Source organism: Pan troglodytes, chromosome 15 (assembly GCF_028858775.2).
Source record: "Pan troglodytes isolate AG18354 chromosome 15, NHGRI_mPanTro3-v2.0_pri, whole genome shotgun sequence".
Taxonomy (NCBI): domain Eukaryota; kingdom Metazoa; phylum Chordata; class Mammalia; order Primates; family Hominidae; genus Pan; species Pan troglodytes.
Genome location: NC_072413.2, coordinates 9,556,176 through 9,579,700, shown reverse-complemented (window position 1 = coordinate 9,579,700; position 23,525 = coordinate 9,556,176). Strand labels below are relative to the sequence as shown.

At 43.2% G+C, this 23,525-nt stretch overlaps 1 long non-coding RNA gene across 1 annotated transcript in view; it reads right to left on the bottom strand.

Annotated features, from left to right (window-relative positions):
• LOC134808403 (uncharacterized) overlaps nucleotides 1-21,054 on the bottom strand; it is a 48,291-nt gene extending 27,237 nt beyond the window's left edge. Inside the window, exons 1-2 of the long non-coding RNA XR_010151293.1 lie at nucleotides 20,872-21,054; nucleotides 18,799-18,857 (exon numbers count right to left, since the gene is read on the bottom strand). This is a non-coding gene — a long non-coding RNA (uncharacterized LOC134808403). The remainder of the gene's footprint in view (nucleotides 1-18,798; nucleotides 18,858-20,871) is intronic.
• Nucleotides 21,055-23,525: the final 2,471 nt, after the last annotated feature.

The window sequence follows — 23,525 nt, the reverse complement described above, 5'->3', positions numbered from 1 at the left end:
ATGTGACACGACTGTGAGGCTGACCTGTAACTGGGCCTCAAGGAGACCATTCATGCAACCTGGAAGAGCATCAAGACTCTTGGTCAGGGCCTGAAGGACGGTGAGAAAATGTCATTGGAAACTGGAGAAAAGGCCTGAGAGTTACGTGCTGAGGGACTGTGGGAAAACTACGGCCACAACATGGAAACTGAAAGGGCACTGCACCATCTCAGGGATCTGCCTAAGGAGACATCTGGGAAGAACATGGAAAGTGCTACCAGCCTCCCCTAACTGTCACTGAATAAATATGACAGGAGAGGGACATGATCTAAACAAGGAGGTTCAGGTTTCAAACAGAATTTAGAGAAAATATAAAGAAATAATTTCTTGTCTCAAAAGGCCAAAGTAAAAAAAAAAAAAAAAAAGAAAAGAAAAGGAAAAAAAATGAAAAAGAAGCCATTGAATACCCTATTGACCGTAAGAAAAAGGCAGGGAAAGTTGGTCAATGGCAACCCAGGCACTGAAGGAAAAAGAACATGGAGAATGACAAAAGCCCAGAGGGAGGAGTAAAAGGACAAAAACACCATTCTCAAGGACCAGGACTGGGCACAGTTCTCAGGGACCAGGACTGGGCACTAATCACAGAACTGTAACAGGCGTCCCATGGGAATGACCAACTGTTAGACGGGGCCTGCAGGGCAGCACTTCCCTCTTGCCTCCCACCAACAGCTTCTAAAGGGAAATGCCGACTGTTTTCACACCAGTCCCCTCACTGCGGCTGAGTTTGTGGGCTCAGATGATAGGTCACAACAACCTGATTCAGTCCCCACTGTGGCTATGTGGGGGGGTCAGATGACAGGTCACCACAACCTGATTCAGTCCTCACTGCGGCTGAGTGTGTGTGGGTGCAGATGACAGGCCACCACAACCTGATTCAGGATTCAGTTGGGCTACCAGCCAGTGCCATGAGGAAAACCATTCTGGGGCTCTTGAGTGGGGCAAAGCGTAATTTGCATGTAGGAGAAATGTTAATAGTTTGTGGCCTGAGGACAAACTGTGGTTTATTAAAGACTGCTGCAGGTTCCTACTATGCTTCCCATCAAGAGGTGGAATCTAATCACCTTCCCCCCTTGAATCATGGCTGGTCTCAGTGATGAGTGCGACTGGGCAGTGTGGCAGGAGAGATGCTCTGGGACTTCTGAGGGGCGATCATGAGAGGCCTTACAGCTTCTGCCTGGGCCTCTTGGACACACACCCTGGGAGAAGCCAGACAAACCTGACTACCTGACGCTGCCAGACTGGGAGGAAGTCCGTGCTGGCCACGAAGAGAGGGCTGGGTGCCTGCTCCATGTCCCCAGCCACTAGAGTCCTTCCAGATGAGACCAAGGACATCATGAAGCAACCAACCCACACCACCCTGTCCAGTGTCTTGACCCAGAAAATTGTGACATGTAAAAAGAATAAATTCCTGGTTTAAGCCAGTAAGGTTACTGGTACATTGTTACATCTCAGATAATTAAAACCTTGAAAAACTCATGAGAGATCACAAGTAGAACCTTGATCTGAAACGGCATGTGGCGATTTATATTGACTATTAGGTTAAAAATGCAAGAATGGAGCATAGTTAATATTTTATGTTAAAGCTAAAATTATAATTGCCTACTTAAAATTTTCAGTTAATTAGGTTGTCACTTTTTGTTCTTAACCAAGAAATCAACTAGTTTTAGTCCATAAAGAGTTAGAACTGATGCACACATCCGTTTCTCCTTACTCACTTTAAACAGCTATCTGAAATAGGAAGTGTAATATAATCTTTAAAGAATCTGAAAACATGACAGAAATGTTTAAACTATAAACATATATTGTATATGTTAGCATATTGTATACATTGCATATTAACATAAGCTAGAATCATTGACATAAATTTATATAAACAAAAGGTATAAAATATGACAATGTTCTTCTTGATTTTTGTCTTAGCATATTTCTTTATTGGCCCTTGTCAAATGTGACCCACTAACTCCTGAATGCTTTCTCTCTCCCCATTGATTCCTAAGGATGTGACCACAGTGTTGGCCAGATGCACAGGTCACAGGGGACTGAATCTCATCACCCCACAAACATACCATTCAGGTTTTGCCAAGAATGACACTGTAAATGTAACAAAGCTTCCGTGCTTGTTAGTGAACACCAACTCAGCTCCTCTCCTGTATTCAGAAATCAGGATGAGATGAAAACAACAAGCAGGCCAGGCACAGTGGCTCACGCTAGTAATCCCAGCACTTTGGGAGGACGAGGCAGGTGGATCACCTGAGGTCGGGAGTTCGAGACCACCCTGATCAAAACAGAGAAACCCCATCTCTACTAAACATACAAAATTAGCCGGGCATGGTGGCAAATGCCTGTAATACCAGCTATTCAGGAGCTGAGGCAGGAGAATTGCTTGAACCCGGGAGGTGGAGGCTGCAGTGAGCCGAGATCACACCACTGCACTCTAGCCTGGACAACAAGAGTGAAACTCTGTCTCAAAAGAAAAAAAAAATAAAAAAGAACAAGGAAAAAAAAAAGTAACAAGGCTTGACACCAGATGAGCCTGAATGTAAGCAAGAAAAGCCCAGAAGAAATCCCATTTTGGGTCACTGGCTGCATGGTAGTAATACCATACACATAAGGGAAGAGAGGAGGATGTGGCTTTCACTTTGAATTTTTTGAGCTTAAGGTAACTTTTGCGTAGCTACAAAGAAGCATTCAACAGAGAGTTAAACCTATGATGGAAAGACTGAAGGGGTCCAAGCTGTAGAGAAACAGGGCTGCAAACCACAAAGGTCTGAATCAGTCAAGGAGAACAGCAGGGCGGGATGAACAGGGACTAATGGAACATTTGGATAAGCTGTTGAGAAGAAAGGAGAATTCAGAGAAAAAGAACTGTCAGTGAGGTCATAATAGGAACTGTTACAGTGAACTAAATATGGCCTGGGAAGGACTCTGTACTTCTAGATTTGAGTTCCTGTGGACAAACTGCAACCTAACTTAATAGGTAGAAAGACTGAAAACCTAACTTAGGAGTATGTGCCTGTAACTATAGCTGAGTCCTGGCCAATCCCAACAGCCAAACTTCTGCCACTCACACACTGCTGAGTGTTCAGCTGTGTTCAAATAAGGCAAATGCTGATCACTGTAACCAGTCCAGTTGTTTCTGGACCTCACTGCTGAGAACAGTAAGGGACCCAGTTGCTTCTGGACCTCACTCCTCACTTCAGATTTCTGTACATCATGTTCCCTTTATTGTCTATAAATCTTCCACCATGTAGCTGTGCTGGAGTCTCACCAAATCTGCTGTGATTCTGGGGGCTGCCTGATTCGTGAATCATTCATTGCTCAATTAAGTTCCTTTAAATTTAATTCAGCTGAAGATTTTCTTTTACTAGATGGAGTCAGAAGTGGGATCTGTGGGAGCAGGACTGCTAGGGCCTCCGGAGCTATAGTGTGGTGGGCAGTGTTGCTAGGGCTTCTAATGACCCCCAGGAGTGCTGAGGTACAAGAAAGACACCTGCAAGGACTGCTCTGTGATGGCAGCAGTGGCCCACGTGGAGCAGTTGCTACGGAGACACTGGCTGCAGTGGGGAGGAGTGGCTGGGGCTGTGCGCTCCTCGAAGCTGGTGGGAGCCAGGAACGGGTGGGAGCCCCACCCCTTCTAAATTGGCAGGCAGGAGCCCCGCCCTCCCAGGCACAGCTGCAGCCATCCAGCCATGACTGCAAACCCGGGCATCTTTGCACTCTCAGAGGCCCAGCAAGCCCCCCTGCCCCCGCAGGCTCAGTTGTACCTGGTCCCACCACCTGGCATCTCTCCACTCCCAGAGCCCACTCCAACTTCGGATCCAAGTTGAGGCTGAACCCAGGCACAGTCGCAACCTGGCCTGGTTTGTGCAAGCTCAGGGCAGTGCTGACATGCCAGCCCCCTGCCACCTCGGCCCCCTCCAGACTTTGGGCAGTGACGAGCACAAGAGGGAGGTTGAGGTGGGGCTAAGAGTGGCTCAGCACTGGCCTGAAGGCACTCCTCAGCTCGAACAGCCTTGGCAATGTGGGCACAGCTAACCACAGTGCGTCTCTCTCAGCTGCTGAGAGCTGAACAGACGTTGGGATGACCTGCCTGCAGAAAGGAGTTACCCACTGCAGTTCTCTGAGCTGTACTGTTGCTCAATAAAGCACCTCTTCACTTTGCTCACCTTCTACTTGCCCACATACCTCATTCTTCCTGGACTCAGGAGAAGAACTCGGGACCTGCCAACTAGCAGGGCTGAAAGAGGTGTAACATAAACAGAGCTGAAACGCCCCCTTTGCTTGCCAAATTGCAGGCAAGAAGAAGAGAAGAGAGAAGGAGACAAGAGCTGTGGCCCTTCAGGGAGCCCAGACCTAGGAGCTCCCCAAGCCAGGCCTGTGATGCCTTCTTTGGGGCTCTGCAGTTCCTGCATCTCCAAGTTTCCGGGCGCCACTGCATTCCCTGATACCCACAGTGGAAGCTGTTTGCAGTCGGTCTGGTCCAGCTGCAGCCTCACAGGGAGCTGGCACCTGTGCCGGTACCTGGAGCTGCCCACTCCACTGCAGCTGGCATGCTTGGCTGTGTGCAGTGGCCAGATCCCATGCTTCCTTGCTCACACACCCCTCACTGCTCTGTACCCAGCTCACCCTTGGCAGGTGTGAGATCCACAACACTAGCATGAGCCGAGTGGACAGAACGAACCCAGTGGGCCCGAGCAAAACACAGGTAAAGGCACCACCAGCCAGAGGTTTCAGGCAGAAAAGTGACGTCTCAGGATTCTGTAACACTTGTGCCCTTTGATCTCTCAGAGCAGCTGGGGATCATGGTAAATTCTCTCTCGGATTTCAGAGCTCCATGGATTTGTGTTTTGAGCTCTGAGTTTCTTTGAGCAAATTTCTGTTCCAAACTGCTATCCAGCCATGACTGGCTGGATGTTTTAGAAGTTATGACACAAACGGGACTGGGTCCGGGATCAGATTTCATCCAGTAGTTAACTGGCTTGAATCCAGTTCCAGTTACAGACCTCCTACATCTGAATGGGTCAGAAGGAAAGTGGTAGTAAATGATAATTTTGGAGGGTTGTAAAATTTGGCTTTTGAAAATTCACAGGGATTTTTGTGTTTTACCCCTTTGTTTCATTTTCCTCGCACGCTTAGGTAGGAATAAAAAAATCATTGGCTAAGTCAATCAAGGGAACCTGGGAGTAAAGCCAATATATTAGGTAAAAATAGAATCCTTAATTTCTGGAAAACTTAGTTCCTTCTGGCTAATTCATTAGGCCTGGGAAGCAGCAAAGTCTTACAGAAATGGCAAGATCTTACTAAAGATAACCTACAGTGGAACATTCCAAATGAATAATGCCCTGAAGTGCATTTAAAAATGAGGGCTTCCAAATTAGTCTCATCTAGGGATGCCTATTAATATGCAGAAGCTTCTAAAAAGATTTAGAGGTGGCACGGCCTATCTGGGAGCAAGTTTGGGTCTTACCAGTTTGACACTGGGTGCTAAGCAAAGTGGCTCGTGTCTACGTTTTGTCACATGTATTTTGCTCTGAGCAGAATGAAAAATGTTAATTTGGTTACTCCAAGCAACTCCTTGGGCAGCATCTTGCAAAGCTGAGTGGATTCTTCCTGTGGCTCCATGATTTCCATTGTGATGCAGCTTGGCCCCAGAGCTATAATATGGTGAGGAGGGTGACAGAGCAAGACGTTACCTTTAAGAAAAAATGGCCAGGGGCAGTGGCCTGTAATCCCAACACTTGGGGAGACTGAGGCAGGTGGATCACCTGAGGTCAGGAGTTCAGGGCCAGCCTGACCAACAAGGAAAAACCCCGTCTCTACTAAAAACACAAAATTAGCTGGGCATGGTGTGGCATGCCTCTAATCCCAGTTACTCAGGAGGCTGGGGCGGGAGAATCGCTTGAACCTGGGAGGCAGGGGGTTGCAGTAAACCGAGATCACATCATTGCACTCCAGCCTGGGCAACAAGAGGGAAAATCCACCTCAAAAAAATAAAAGAATAGTAGATTTGCCTATAAGGTTTTATGAAAAAGTGGGTGACATTTGGCTTTCTCTCTTTAAAGAAGATTTTCAGAAAATATTAAAAAATAATGGGAGAAGGAGCCAAGATGGCCGAATAGGAACAGCTTGAGTCTACAGCTCCCAGCATGAGTGATGCAGAAGATGGGTGATTTCTGCATTTCCATTTGAGGTACTGGGTTCATCTCACTAGGGAGTGCCAGACAGTGGGCGCAGGACAGTGGGTGAAGTGCACTGTGCACTAGCTGAAGCAGGGCGAGTCATTGCCTCACTTGGGAAGTGCAAGGGGTCAGGGAGTTAGTTCCCTTTCCTGGTCAAGGAAAGGGGTGACAGACGGCACCTGGAAAATTGGGTCACTCCCACCCTAACACTGTGCTTTTCCGACCGGCTTAGGAAACGGTACACCAGGAGATTATATCTGGCACATGGCTCGGAGGGTCCTAAGCACACGGAGTCTCGCTGATTGCTAACACAGCAGTCTGAGATCAAACTGCAAGGCAGCAGCAAGTCTGGGGGAGGGGCACTGGCTATTGCCCAGGCTCTCTTAGGTAAACAAAGCAGCCAGGAAGCTCAAACTGGGTGAGTCCACCACAGCTCAAGGAGGCCGTCCTGCCTCTGCAGGCTCCACCTCTGGGGGCAGGGCACAGACAAACAAAAAGACAGCAGTAACCTCTGCAGACTTAAATGTCCCTGTCTGACAGCTTTGAGGAGAGCAGTGGTTCTCCCAGCATGCAGCTGGAGATCAGAGAATGGGCAGACTGCCTCCTCAAGTGGGTCCCTGACCCCTGACCCCCAAGCAGCCTAACTGGGAGGCACCCCCCAGTAGGGGCAGACTGACACCTCACACGACCGGGTACTCCTCTGAGACAAAAGTTCCAGAGGAACGATCAGACAGCAGCATTCGCGGATCACAAAAATCTACGGTTTTGCAGACACCACTGCTGATACCCAGGCAAACAGGGTCTGGAATGGGCCTCTAGCAAACTCCAACAGACCTGAAGCTGAGGGTCATGTCTGTTAGAAGGAAAACTAACAAACAGAAAGGACATCCACACCAAAAACCCATCTGTACATCACCATCATCAAAGACCAAAAGTAGATAAAACCACAAAGATGGGGAAAAAACAGAGCAGAAAAACTGGAAACTCTAAAAAGCAGAGGACCTCTCCTCCGCCAAAGGAACGCAGTTCCTCACCAGCAATGGAACAAAGCTGGACAGAGAATGACTTTGACGAGTTGACAGAAGAGGGCCTCAGACGATCAAACTACTCTGAGCTACAGGAGGAAATTCAAACCAAAGGCAAAGAAGTTGAAAACTTTGAAAAAACTTTAGACGAATATATAACTAGAATAACCAATATAGAGAAGTGCTTAAAGGAGCTGATGGAGCTGAAAGCCAAGGCTCGAGAACTATGTGAAGAATGCAGAAGCCTCAGGAGATGACGAGATCAACTGGAAGAAAGCATATCAGTGATGAAAGATGAAATGAATGAAATGAAGCAAGAAGGGAAGTTTAGAAAAAAAAGAATAAAAAGAAATGAACAAAGCCTCCAAGAAATATGGGACTATGTGAAAAGACCAAATCTGCGTCTGATTGGTGTACCTGAAAGTGACAGGGAGAATGGAACCAAGTTGGAAAACACTCTGCAGGATATTATCCAGGAGAACTTCCCCAATCCAGCAAAGCAAGCCAACATTCAGATTCAGGAAATACAGAGAATGCCACAAAGATACTCCTTGAAAACAGCAACTCCAAGACACATAATTGTCAGATTCACCAAAGTTGAAATGAAGGAAAAAATGTTAAGGGCAACCAGAGAGAAAGGTCAGGTTACCCACAAAGGGAAGCCCATCAGAATAACTGCTGATCTCTCGGCAGAAACTCTACAAGCAAGAAGAGAGTGGGGGCCAATATTCAACATTCTTACAGAAAAGAATTTTCAACCCAGAATTTCATATCCAGCCAAACTAAGCTTCATAAGTGAAGGAGAAATAAAATACTTTACAGAGAAGCAAATGCTGAGAGATTTTGTCACCACCAGGCCTGCCCTAAAAGAGCTCCTGAAGGAAGCACTAAACATGGAAAGGCACAATCGGTACCAGCCACTGCAAAAACATGCCAAATTGTAAAGAACATCAAGACTAGGAAGAAACTGCGTCAATTAACGAGCAAAATAACCAGCTAACATCATAATGACAGGATCAAATTCACACATAACAATATTAACTTTAAATGTAAATGGACTAAATGCTCCAATTAAAAGACACAGACTGGCTAATCGGATAAAGAGTCAAGACCCATCATTGTGCTGTATTCAGGAAACCCATCTCACGTGCAGAGACACACATAGGCTCAAAATAAAAGGATGGAGGAAGATCTACCAAGAAAACGGAAAACAAAAAAAGGCAGGGGTTGCAATCCTAGACTCTGATAAAACAGACTGTAAACCAACAAAGATCAAAAGAGACAAAGAAGACCATTACATAATGGTAAAGGGATCAATTCAACAAGAAGAGCTAACTATCCTAAATATATATGCACCCAATACAGGAGCACCCAGATTCATAAAGCAAGTCCTGAGTGACCTACAAAGGGACTTAGACTCCCACACAATAATAATGGGAGACTTTAACACCCCACTGTCAACATTAGACAGATCAATAAGGCAGAAAGTTCACAAGGATACCAAGGAATTGAACTCAGCTCTGCACCAAGTGGACCTAATAGACATCTACAGAACTCTCCACCCCAAATCAACAGAATATACATTTTTTTCACCACCACACCACACCTATTCCAAAATTGACCACAGACTTGGAAGTAAAGCCCTCTTCAGCAAATGTGAAAGAACAGAAATTAAACTGTCTCTCAGACCACAGTGCAATCAAACTAGAACTCGGCATTAAGAAACTCACTCAAAACTGCTCAACTACATGGAAACTGAACAACCTGCTCCTGAATGACTACTGGGTACATAACAAAATGAAGGCAGAAATAAAGATGTTCTTTGAAACCAACGAGAACAAATACACAACATACCAGAATGTCTGGGACACATTCAAAGCAGTGTGTAGAGGGAAATTTATAGCACTAAATGCCCACAAGAGAAAGCAGGAAAGATCCAAAATTGACACCCTAACATCACAATTAAAAGAACTAGAAAAGCAAGAGCAAACACATTCAAAAGCTAGCAGAAGGCAAGAAATAACTAAAATCAGAACAGAACTGAAGGAAATAGCAACAAAAAAACGCTTCAAAAAATTAATGAATCCAGGAGCTGGTTTTTTGAAAGGATCAATGAAATTGATACACTGCTAGCAGGACTAATAAAGAAAAAAAGAGAGAAGAATCAAATAGACACAGTAAAAATAATAAAGGGGATATCACCACTGATCCCTCAGAAATACAAACTACCATCAGAGAATACTACAAACACCTCTACACAAATAAACTAGAAAATATAGAAGAAATGGATAAATTCCTCCACACATATACTCTCCCAAGACTAAACCAGGAAGAAGTTGAATCTCTGAATAGACCAATAACAGGATCTGAAATTGTGGCAATAATCAATAGCTTACCAACCAACAAGAGTCCAGGACCAGATGGACTCACAGCCAAATTCTACCAGAGGTACAAGGAGGAACTGGTACCATTCCTTCTGAAACTATTCCAATCGATAGAAAAAGAAGGAGTCCTCCCTAACTCAATTTATGAGGCCAGCATCATCCTGATACCAAAGCCGGGAAGAGACACAACCAAAAAAGAGAATTTTAGACCAATATCCTTGATGAACATTGATGCAAAATTCCTCAATAAAATACTGGCAAACCGAATCCAGCAGCACATAAAAAAGCTTATCCACCATGATCAAGTGGGTTTCATCCCTGGGATGCAAGGCTGGTCCAATATACACAAATCAATAAATGTAATCCAGCATATAAACAGAACCAAAGACAAAAACCACATGATTATCTCAATAGATGCGGAAAAGGCCTTTGACAAAATTCAACAATGCTTCATGCTAAAAACTCTCAATAAATTAGGTATTGATGGGACTTATCTCAAAATAATAAGGGCTATCTATGACAAACCCACAGTCAATATCATACTGAATGGGCAAAAACTAGAAGCATTCCCTTTGAAAACGGGCACAAGACAGGGATGCCCTCTCTCATCACTCCTATTCAACATAGTGTTGGAAGTTCTGGCCAGGGCAATCAGGCAGGAGAAGGAAATAAAGGGTATTCAATTAGGAAAAGAGGAAGTCAAATTGTCCCTCTTTGCAGATGACATGATTGTATATCTAGAAAACCCCATTGTCTCAGCCCAAAATCTCCTTAAGCTGATAAGTAACCTCAGCAAAGTCTCAGGATACAAAATCAATGTACAAAAATCACAAGCGTTCTTATACACCAATAACAGACAAACAGAGAGCCAAATCATGAGTGAACTCCCATTCGCAATTGCTTCAAAGAGAATAAAATACTTAGGAATCCAATTTACAAGGGACATGAAGGACCTCTTCAAGGAGAACTACAAACCACTGCTCAATGAAATAAAAGAGGATACAAACAAATGGAAGAACATTCCATACTCATGGGTAGGAAGAATCAATATCATGAAAATGGCCATACTGCGCAAGGTAATTTATAGATTCAATGCCATCCCCATCAAGCTACCAATGACTTTCTTCACAGAATTGGAAAAAACTACTTTAAAGTTCATATGGAACCAAAAAAGAGCCTGCATCACCAAGTCAATCCTAAGCCAAAAGAACAAAGCTGGAGGCATCACCCTACCTGACTTCAAACTATAGTACAAGGCTACAGTAACCAAAACAGCATGGTATGGGTACCAAAACAGAGATATAGACCCATAGAACAGCACAGAGCCCTCAGAAATAATGCCGCATATCTACAACTCTTTGACAAACCTGACAAAAACAAGGAGTGGATTCCCTATTTAATAAATGGTGCAGGGAAAACTGGCTAGCCATATGTAGAAAGCTGAAACTGGATCCCTTCCTTACACCTTATACAAAAATTAATTCAAGATGGATTAAAGACTTAAATGTTAGACCTGAAACCATAAAAACCCTAGAAGAAAACTAGGCATTACCATTCAGGACATAGGCATGGGCAAGGACTTCATGTCTAAAACACCAGAAGCAATGGCAACAAAATCCAAAATTGACAAATGGGATCTAATTTAACTAAAGAACTTCTGCACAGCAAAAGAAACTGCCATCAGAGTGAACAGGCAACCTACAAAATGGGAGAAAATTTTTGCAACCTACTCATCTGACAAAGGGCTAATATCCAGAATCTACAACAAACTTAAACAAATTTACAAGAAAAGAAATACAACCCCATCAAAAATTGGGTGAAGGACATGAACAGACACTTCTCAAAAGAAGACCTTTATGCAGCCAAAAGACACATGAAAAAATGCTCAGCATCACTGGCCATCAGAGAAATGCAAATCAAAACCACAATGAGATACCATCTCACACCAGTTAGAATCGCAATCATTAAAAAGTCAGGAAACAACAGGTGCTGGAGAGGATGTGGAGAAATAGAAACACTTTTAAACTGTTGGTGGGACTGTAAACTAGTTCAACGATTGTGGAAGTCAGTGTGGCGATTCCTCAAGTATCTGGAACTAGAAATACCATTTGATCCAGCCATCCCATTAGTGGGTATATACCCAAAGGACTATAAATCATGCTGCTATAAACACACATGCACACGTATGTTTATTGTGGCACTATTCACAATAGCAAAGACTTGGAACCAACCCAAATGTCCAACAACGATAGACTGGATTGAGAAAGTGTGGCACATATACACCATGGAATACTATGCAGCCATAAAAAATGATGAGTTCATGTCCTTTGTAGGGATATGGATGAAATTGGAAATCATCATTCTCAGTAAACTATCGCAAGGACAAAAAACCAAACACTGTATGTTCTCATTCATAGATGGGAATTGAACAATGAGAACACATGGACACAGGAAGGGGAACGTCACACTCTGGGGACTGTTGTGGGGTGGGGGGAGGGGGGAGGGATAGCATTAGGAGATATACCTAATGCTAAATGACGAGTTAATGGGTGCAGCACACCAGACTGGCACATGTATACATATGTAACTAACTGGCACATTGTGCACATAAACCCTAAAACTTAAAGTATAATAATAATAATAATAATAATAATAATAAAATAAAATAAAAAAATGAAAAATTTGTTTGCCTTGTAAATAAACTACCAAAAAAAAAAAAAAAAGGAAAAACAAGAGGCAGATTATTTGTGGAGATAAGTCTTCCCGCTATCAATGAGTAAAGATTTTTGCCCTTTAAAAACTTTTTAAGTCATGATTTTAGGTAAATGAATGACTTACGTTGATGTGGAATTCTATTTCATAATATCAAGTGTTTAAACCTTTAATATATTTAATAGGCTTCCCAAAATCAAATTGCAACTTCAAAATTTTATGTTCTGACCTCTAACTTTGGGATACTACAGAGGCCCCTGAAGCACCCAAAAGAGAGGTAAACAGGACTATCTAACATGTTAAGTCACATGGCTAGCACTGTCAAAATAAAAAATAATGTTGAACCTTCTTTAGGTTATATTCAGTGTATGTCATCAATCCATTCTAAAATTGTATAGGATTTCTAATATTCTTGTGTTTTTTTTTTTTTTCTGAGAAGGAGTCTTGCTCTGTCACCCAGGCTGGAGTACAGTGGTGCAATCTCGGCTCACTGCAACCTCCACCTCCCGGGTTCATGCCATTCTCCTGCCTCAGCCTCCTGAGTAGCTGGGACTACAGGCACCCACCACCATGCCAGGCTAATTTTTGTATTTTTCGCAAAGACGGATTTCACTGTGTTAGCCAGGATGGTCTCGATCTCCTGACCTCGTGATCCTTCCACCTCGGCCTCCCAAAGTGCTGGGATTACAGGCATGAGCCACCACATCCACCCTAATTATGGTTATTAAGTTATTGTAGGCCACAGAAATAACCAAATTTCCTTGTCAATTGTCTTTATCTATAACTATTTAAAGTCATTTCCACAGTTAATTGCTTAATGGTGATGCAGTTTCTAAAAACTTCACAAGCATGCAAAATTCTAGAATATGGTGTCTCTTAGCAGATTCATGAAAGAATGAAAAGGATCCTGAAAAACACTCGTGAACACAGATTTTTAATAACTTTAATACCATGGGTAAAAATTCCCCATAAGTTCCCCGATACCCCAAGAATTGGACAGGTTAAGAATTCTCAAAAGTTAGGCTGGGTGCAGTGGCTCACGTCGGCAATCCCAGCACTTTGGGAGGACAAGGCCAGTGGATCACTTGAGGTCAGGAATTTGAGACCAGCCTGGCCAACGGTGAAACCCCACCTCTACTAAAAATGTAAAAATTAGCCGGGTGTGTTGGTATGTGCCTGTAATCCCAGCTACTCTGGAGGCTGAGGCAAGAGAATTGCTTGAACCCGGGAGGTGGAGGTTGCAGTGAGCCAACATTGTGCCACTGCACTCCAACCTAGGTAACAGAGTGAGACTCTGTCTCAAAAAAAAAATCCCAAAAGTTTAATAACAAGATCAACTGGTTTATAAAACTGCTAACCTAAGTAAAACAAAAATTGTATACCAAGGAAATATTTTGCCACATTTGCATGCTAAATCACCAATATTGAAATTGTTTAGATATATAATTTAAATAAACTCCATGGTCTAAGTCAAATCACCTATAACTACTCATCAGTTACCAGTGCCATGCACGTAATTTGGAGAAACAGCTGGTATTCAAGAGGATGTAAGTCTAATGTTAATTAAGCACAGACTTATGAAGAACCAGGATGGCCACCTTATCCTTCTTAAGTCCTTAAAACTTTTGTTATTAAAAGTTCTGCATTCCATAACTCATCATGGAAAGAGAAAATGATCCAAATTAAATATATTGGTGTGGTGATTTCTAAACTGCTAAAATAGTTTATAACCAATGTTTGGTTTGTCAAACCTATATTTCTAGGAAAACAATCAAAACTTCAGGTACATTTGGTTACCTGATGGGCCATTTAAACATTTTATAAAGGGATTTCATTCAGTTGTCATTTTCAGTGCATGTTTTCTGATTGTATAAAAGCTCTTCCATGCGAGAGAGTTGATGTTAAAACAGTAGATTATTACCCTGAAGTGTATTTTCACCAGGTAAAGAAAGCCTTTTATGGTTCACTGAGGACAGTCAACCCCTTCAAAATCTAGAATCTGATGACTGGATCTTCTGAGAACATCAGAGAAGGACTGCCCTTGCCATCCACATGACAGCAAAACTTTAAAACCTTAAACTTTGGGTTCATAGTCTCACAACTCAGAAGGGTCCTTCCACACTTGGAACCATATACCCATGGGAACCCTTAAGGTAAAGCTAACAAGGACAGTTCCCCCCAGAAGAAGATGGCATCCTTAATGTGAACAGCTTTTCCCAAGATCACAGATCAAGACTTCTCTACTATCATGAGACACTTATCTGAAGTATCTGTGCAGCTGCTAACACTTACAGCATGTGGAGAAAACATGGGGTATTATAAAGATTTGGTTGTAGGGAATTAACAAAAAAACCCACTTAGTTAAGCAAGTAAACTCTTTATCTAATTCGTTCTTTAATCTATTTGATTTTAGGTGGTTTGATTTATGGGGACCCTGAGTTAGGAGCATATACCAAATTCTTGGTGTTATCCCAATAGTCATAAGAGTCTCCCTGGTGCACTGTACTTACTCAAATGTTTTAAGAGTTTGCATGCAGGCATCTCTAAAATATCAAATGGTATCTCTTCAACTGGAATGACAAGAGATTTTTAAAAAAGTGCAACCATAAGGACACCGTAACCTATGAGTGACATGCTAAACCGGAAACCCAAAACAATGGGGGTGACATGCTAAACCAGAAACCCAAAACAATGGGAGTGATGTACTAAAACTGGAACCCAAAACAATGGGAGTGACCTGCACTAAAACCAGAACCCAAAACAATGGGAGTGACGTGCTAAACCAGAAACCCAAAACAATGGGAGGGACTTGCTAAAACTGGAACCCAAAACAATGGGAGTGACGTGCCAAAAGTGGAAATGAAAACAATGGGAGTGATGTCCTTAAACCAGAACCCAAAACAGTGGGAGTGACCTGCGAAACCAGAAACCCAAAACAATGGGAGTGACGTGCTAAACCAGAAACCCAAAACAATGAGAGTGAGATACTAAAACTGGAACCCAAAACAATGGGGGTGACGTGCACTAAAATCAGAACCCAAAACAATGGGAGTGACTTGCTAAAACTGGAACCCAAAGCTATGGGAGTGATGTGCTAAAACCGGAAACCCAAAACAATGGGAGTGACCTGCTAAAACTGGAACCCAAAACAATGGGAGTGACGTGCTAAAACCGGAACCGAAAACAATGGGAGTGATGTGCTTAAACCAGAACCCAAAACAATGGGAGTGACCTGCTAAACCAGAAACCCAAAACAATGGGAGTGACGTGCTAAAACCAGAAACCCAAAACAATGGGAGCGTCCTGCTAAACCAGAAACCCAAAACAATGGGAGTGACGTGCTAAAACCAGAAACCCAAAACAATGGGAATGACGTGCTAAAACCAGAAACCCAAAACAATGGGAGTGACCTGCTAAACCAGAAACCCAAAACAATGGGAGCATCCTGCTAAAACCAGAAACCCAAAACAATGGGAATGACGTGCTAAAACCAGAAACCCAAAACAATGGGAGTGACCTGCTAAACCAGAAACCCAAAACAATGGGAGGGTCCTGCTAAACCAGAAACCCAAAACAATGGGAGTGACGTGCTAAAACCAGAAACCCAAAACAGTGGGAGCATCCTGCTAAACCAGAAACCCAAAACAATGGGAGTGACGTGCTAAAACCAGAAACCCGAAACAATGGGAGCGTCCTGCTAAACCAGAAACCCAAAACAGTGGGACTGACATGCTAAAACCAGAACCCAAAACAATGGGAATGACGTGCTAAACCAGAACCCAAAACAATGGGAGTGACGTGCTAAAACCGGAACCCAAAACAATGGGAGTGATGTGCTAAACCAGAAACCCAAAACAATGGGAATGACGTGCTAAACCCGGAACCCAAAACAATGGTAACTAAGAGTGATGCTAAGGCCCTACATTTTGGTCACACTCTCAACTAAGTGAGAACTTGACTGAAAAGGAGGACTTTTTTTTTTCTAAGACAGAGTCTTGGTCTGTCCCCCAGAGTGGAGTGCAGTGGCACAATCTTGGCTCACTGCAAGCTCTGCCTCCCGGGTTCAGGCCATTCTCCTACCTCAGCCTCCTGAGTAGCTGGGACTACAGGCACCCACCACCAAGCTTGGCTAATTTTTTGTATTTTTAGTAGAGATGGGGTTTCACCATATTAGCAAGGATGGTCTCAATCTCCTAACCTCGTGATCTGCCCACCTCAGCCTCCCAAAGTGCTGGGATTACATGTGTGAGCCACCGCGCCCAGCCAAAAGGAGGAATTTTTTAAGCAAAATTATGGGAGGCCATTTTTTGAACTAAACTCATGCAATAGGTCCCAACAGACCAAACCAAACCAAAATGGAATCACTCATGCTAAATGTAACATAATCAAACTAAGACTTTAAGGAAACACATAAATCCTAGAACAAACCAGGTTTTGTTTTTCTCCTGTAAACAGGATGTTCCAGCATAAGAAGATATCTTCTACTCAAGTCCTTGTTCCACCTTTTCAAATCTCACTGGTCTATTTCCCAGTGGGTTTCTAAACCAAGTAAGTACATTTGCAATGGTAATAGTGACACCAGTGACTGAAGTTTTGGCCAATCTCTCAAAATTGAGAAAATAACCAAAGGGAAGGCATTGTTAAAGTGAACTAAGTATGGCCTGAGAAGGACTCCATAATTCCATATATGAGTCCTTGTGGATGAACTGTAACCTACATTAATAGGTATACAAGAATGAAAAACTAACTTAAGAGTATGCACCTGGAACAACAGCTACATCTTGCCCAATCCCAATGGCCAAACTTCAACCACTCAGGCACTGCCAAATGTTCAAACTGTGTTCAAACAAGGCAAACACTGAGTTGTTTCTGTACCTCGCTTCCGATTTTGGTATGCCATTTCCCTTTTGTCTATAAATCTTCTTCCACCACATGACTGCGCTGGAGTCTCTGTGAATCTGCTGTGATTCTGAGGACTGTCTGATTCGTGAATCATTTATTGCTCTATTAAACTCCTTAAAGTTTTTCTTTTAACAGAACTAACACAGAAGAATTTCCAGATCATGAACAGATGTTTTGTAATACCCAACGTTGTAACATGAATAGAGTCTTCCTTAGATAGCTAACCTTGTTTTTAATATGAATAGACTCTCCTTTAGCTGAGAAAACCAGACAAACTCCATTTGGCTCCTTCATTTACAAGACATCAAGGGCTCCCTACCCACCCCCTTTCCTCAAGGGCTTTAACTTGTGCAAGCTGACTTTCAACATATCAAAGAGTGCAATTAACTGATAAAATGCTGAGACAAGCGATGTCGGCAGTTCCCAGCAATTTATTCAGAGATAGTATCATAAAGCCCCACATTTTTCTGGCAGATAATGCCCAGAGCCCCCTCACCTATCACTTTGTGGTGAATTTAAAGCCCCTGCACTGGGAACAGTTTGTTTTCCTGTAACCATCTGTCTTTTTAACTTTTTTGTCTGTTTTTTCTTCTGTAAAGTTGCTGCAGCTAGAATCCTCCCTCCCCTCTCTAAACCAAAGCATAAAAGAAAATCTAGTCCCTTCTTCGGGGCCAAGAGAATTTCGTGCGTTAGCCGTCTCTCAGTCACCAGCTAATAAAGGACCCCTGAATTCGTCTCAAAGTGTGGCGTTTATCTCTAACTCACTCGGGTATGACAGTTTCAACTATGGTAGAAGACTTGAGTAAGGCAAATACAGTCCCCCTAAATTTGACTATTATTTAGTTTAATGGTGAGTTTAGAAGAAATAAGTTAAGACTACACAGAGTGGGCTAAAGTGCAAATAAACACTGGAAATATTTCCCAGAAAATATGACTATGAACAGGCTGCTGCACACCCTGCATGTACAGATAAACTAAGAAAAATGTGTGGAGAGTTATTTAAGGACCTATGGTTAACTCAGTCCTCAAGATGTTCTGGGTTTCATCCATGAATCAAGGAGGACCTCCCAAAAGCTGTTTGGGACCACACTGTTTGAGCAATGAGCATACCTTACGATGGAAGCTGTGCTTTAGCGGAAGATGACCGTTTCCACTGCACAACACTACAAGTGGTTACTGCCAGGCCGGTGTGAAATATGTTCCAGCACATAATCTATGTCACCAATGAAGGTGGTGGTTCGGACTTGGTGCACACAAGCTTTCCTGTCCCACAAGAACACAGCATGCTCTCTTCTCGGGTTCGATTCCAATCATGTAACAAATATGACTGCCTTTTTTGTCTCAGCATCAGAAAGATCAGAGGAAAATTTGCACCCAACTTAGACAACTCTAAGCTCTTATAACCTGCCTATATCTACAGGTCAGCTTTATCTTATTTATGTATATTTCCTTCAACCTGAGTTTTACTTATTTCTACTTTTCCTTTTTAATTCACAGACACCCATAAACTCAGAAAATACAGTGTAAAACAAAGTGAAGAACAAGTAAACAACTCACCAGAGATTTGTTCGTTTCTTGTTGCTCTTGGAAACACCAAGAGGACACTGGAAACATAGCTGGGATAGAAGGCAAATGACGTGGATTAAGGAGAGAACTGGTGTGGTGTGGTCCCAGATTCTTCTGCCCAACGCTCTAGACACATTACCTGGGAAAGCTCTCCTCCCTTCTGAAAAAGAAAAACTTCCCCGTGGGAGAAGAGTCCTTCACGCCCCATTAGGGGCAGCAGAGACTCAAGTTAAGATAAGATACATAGACAAGTACATTAATTGGTAGACATGAGATGCACAATTTATTTTTGAATAAAAATATGTATTACCTACTAATTTAGTAACAATATTATCTAAAGATATAATCTAATAATTTAATACAAAGAAACATTATAAGTTCACTAAAATAAATGTTATAGAAATATACTGGGCTGTATTAACTATTTTCCTATTAATATGTAGATTCCACAAATAACTTCATATGAGTGTTCCCATGACAGTACCTCTTGCTTTTCTATACCTGAACATCATGGAAAGTGCATCTTGCAAACCAGCAATTTTGGCCTAAAATTACGTTTTTTAAAATGTACATAATATGTATTTCCTACAGTACACAATTCTACTCATGTTACCCAATAACACCTTTCCTTCTATCCAAGCCCTCATATTATGCTCTGACAATAAATTGGGCTTTTCCATCTGACTTGTCCAGTGAATGGACAATGGAAAATGTCATGCAAATATCCATTGGTTCTTCCCTTTTTGGGAGAAATTGTGAAGAGGTCTGGAGCTACCCTGTTGGAGACACAGGGCCTAGCCAAGAGTCACCACAAACCACCAGATTGTGAAGGAAACTATCTTAAACCAACCAGGCTAATTCAAGTCACCAGGTGACTAAGGCCTTTTTGTGATCCAGGCAACACAAATATATCAACTACCCAGCTGAATCCACCACACCAAAATGCAGATCCACAGAACTTCAAACAAATAAAATGGTGGTTGTTTTTTATAAGCCAGTAAGGTTTAATTAGTTCCTTAAACAGCAAGTATTAACTGTTACACCTAAGTGAACAGATTTCACTTCTGTGTTTTTAACAAAATTATGTAGGGGGAGAAAATCTTAAATTACAAATGAAATACAATCAATAGAACTTCGCAATCTAATGCTAAATTTGGTGATGGACTAGGTTTAATATATCTCAGACGCGAAAAAACGAGCTAAGATTGAAGGAATGGGACTGTGTTTGGAGAGTATTTTAATCCTCTCAAGTATGACAGGTCACTCCTCTACCCCAGACCACACTTTCAGGCCCATTCAAATAAGGAATATTTCCTAAGTCCTTGCCTGTTCTTCTCAGCTGAATTCAACTCAACCTTCTGAAAGTTCGTCCAAACCTTCTACTATCACCTAGTCTTTGCAAATCTTGTGCATTCTAGGGAGTAGAATTAATATTTCCTGAGCAAGGAAAACTGGGATCTTCACCTGTGACCTTTTTTCCTCCTCTGAAGCACCAGTGAGAGGTTAGACCAGACGGCTGTTCTTTCAAGTGTGCTTCTTATACATAGGGAACCCTCCCTTTCAATCTTTGTATCACACAGTTAAGACTGAAGTACCCTTAAGGCTGACGACCATCATCTATTATGCCATCTCCCTCGCGGAATCAGTGAGTTCTTCCCTGGAAACTAGGTCTCGTATAAACTTCTGTAAATGCGACCCAGGAGGACTAGGCAGGTCACACAGTGAAGGAGGGAACCAGAAACCTCACTTGCTAAAGAGACACCAGGAAACCCAACTAATACAAACGCCAAGTTTAAGACTAGAGGTGCACGCATTTCACACTACTCCTCTGGGAATGGGGAACGTCTCCCGAGAACTGTGTGTTAGCACTGGGACAGATGGGCAAACTGAGCATCATGCAGGTTGGTAACCGGGTCCCTCAGCGGCAGGACAGGAGCGCGGCCTGCAGACTCCGGGTCCAGGGCCACCGGCCTCTCCTACCCCCTCCTGTGCCTCTAGAACCCGCTTCACTGCTGGGACCCCACGCCTGTCCTCCCAGCCCCCGCCAGTGTCCGCGGCCCACACCTGCTCTTCAGGCCCTGCCCTCCCGCGATGCGCCCACGCGTCTGCTCCCACAACTAGGAAACACTGGTCCGGCCCCCTGGGATCCCCTGAGGCCCACGGGTTCCTCTTGGTCCTTGCTCCGACCCACAGGGACATAGAAACAAGTCCCAAGCCGGCCCAGCTACAGGACCGCCTCTGGGTGCCACACTTCCGGAGGAAAATGGCGGAGTGGGCCGGGCGGTGCACGCGCAGAGAGAAAAGCTGGTTCCCAAGGTCCTTGATGGTAACATCATTGGAAGGTGACACTACAATTCCCATGAGGCTTTGCGGTCCCCCTTTAGGAACCCACGCCGGACATTCTGTTTTGCCCAGCAGTTGAGTCCAGTTACCCAGAGACCCGGACTTAATGTATCAGGACTGGTACCTACCCAGGTGACACAGATGTGGCATTCTGGTTCTTTATTAAATCCTGGTTTCACAGCCTGGGACATTGTGAAAATAATGGAGAAATTTCAATAGAGGCCAATTGGTCTATGCTATTAATGAGTAACTTCTTTTTTATTTTTTTTGAGATGGAGTCTCACTCTGTCGCCCAGGCTGGAGTGCAATGGTGCGATCTTGGCTCACTGCAACCTCCGCTTCCCGGATTCAAGCGATTCTCCTGCCTCAGCCTCCTAAGTAGCTGGGATTACAGGCGCGCGCCACCACACTCGCCTAATTTTTGTATTTTTAGTAGAGACGGGTTTTCACCATGTTGGTCAGGCTGGTCTCCAACTCCTGACCTCGTGATCCGCCCTCCTCAGCCTCCCAAGGTGCTGGGATTACAAGCGTGAACCACTGCACCCAGCCTTCAAGTCTATTTATTATAGATGCATTCGAAAGCATGAAAACAATCATGTCTCTATTTTACTTTAAAATTTTAAAAACACAACTAATGAATATGGTAATTCTCTTCCAATCCGTTATCTTTTCTCTCACTAAACTAATTTGTGAGCCTTCAATTTACACAGTTAGAAAATATGCTCTAGTGCATATACTAGGATAAAATAACAGGGTCATAAGACAGGTGCACTCCATAATCTTTGTGACAACTTTCAATTCCAGTGTCTGATAAATATTTGCCAGTAGACTCCCATCTTCATCCATCCATCCATCAATCAAATCTACCTATCTTTATTTATTTATTGTGAGAAAGACCTGAAATTTGCCTTTCCTCCCCTGATTTCTGCCACAAACTAGGCAAGGAGTTCTGCATAGGGGTTTCTCAGAGCTCCGGCTACCACCGAGGTTCCTAACAGGGAAACGCAGGCTTGAATGCTCAGGGTTAATGTGGGAGTGCATGTGAAACGGGGGTGGTGTGAAAGGGCAGTGACGTTTGTAGGTGGGCAGATGGGGGTGTTGATGGGCTTTCAGGTAAGAGGCACGCAGGAAACTGGGAGAGGCAGCGAAAGCACCTCACGCCTCAGATCACCAGAAGACGCTCCCACCAGTGTGATGACAGTTTGCCAATGCCATGGCATCACGAGAAGTCCCCACCCCTTGCCATGGAAACAGATGAAAGTTACTGCCCATTTCTAGCTATTTCTGAATAACCCGCCCCTTAATTAGCATGCCATTAAAAGTGAATTATAAAAATGACTACAAGCCACCCCTAGGCTGCTGCTCTGGGAGCACAACCCACGGAGGGCTCCCTGCCGTGCCGGAGTGGACGCAGGGCTGTAACACCGCCAATGCCTCCGTAGAGCTGCTATCTTCCACCACAGGCTTGCTTTTGGATTTCTTCCTGAGTGACGCCAAGAACCTGCCCTTCGTCAGTGTGACTCTTGCCTAAAACCTATCCCTGGTATTCTCTTTTCCTAAGCATGCCCTGACTTGTTCTTTCATCTCCTCTGATCTTGCAATTGGTCCTCAGTGACTCTATTCTGCAGATCCAGAAAACTGAACCTTAATCTTCCTAGAGCCCTGTTGTATCTAATATTGGAATCTCTAGCCTTGTTTTCTCAGACGCCTAGATTACAGGCCTCTCTCTTGAACACCTATTGATATGGTATCTGGTGATCCTTTAAATACATGATGATTGGCAGGGGTTAAATAGCGGAAATCAGTACCTGACAATTCGCCTTCCAGGATATGGACTGTCATTCCCTCTCTTGGTGGGCCTCAGTCTCTTACCCATAAAAGTAGAGATTGTAATACTCATTTGAATTGCAGATACCTCAACCCAAACACACCTAATATAATGTAAAAGCCAAGAATGCAACCCCTTTCCTCACCCCGTGAAGGTAAAGCCCTCAGAGCCAAGGAGAGAAGGCTAACCATGTATTGTAGTTTTTAGTGTTCAAGTTTAAGCTTCCCCAGCTTTAATTCTATTGTAACAAGATTTATTTTTGTAATTCCATTTTTGGATTCTTGATTTCTTGGTAAAGAAATACAGTTATTTTTGTATACCAATGATCTTATGTAGTGTTACATTCTTAAATTTGTTCATGAGTCCTAATACTTTTTAGTAAATTTCTTACGATTTTCTAAATGCAAGATCATGTCATCTGTACATAAAGACAACTGTACTTCTTCCTTTCCAATCTAGATGCTGTTTATTTATTTACATTGCCAACTTGTCCCAGCTACCACTGTTATCAAGTAAAAGGGTCTCACTGCCCAAAGCACAAGAAGCT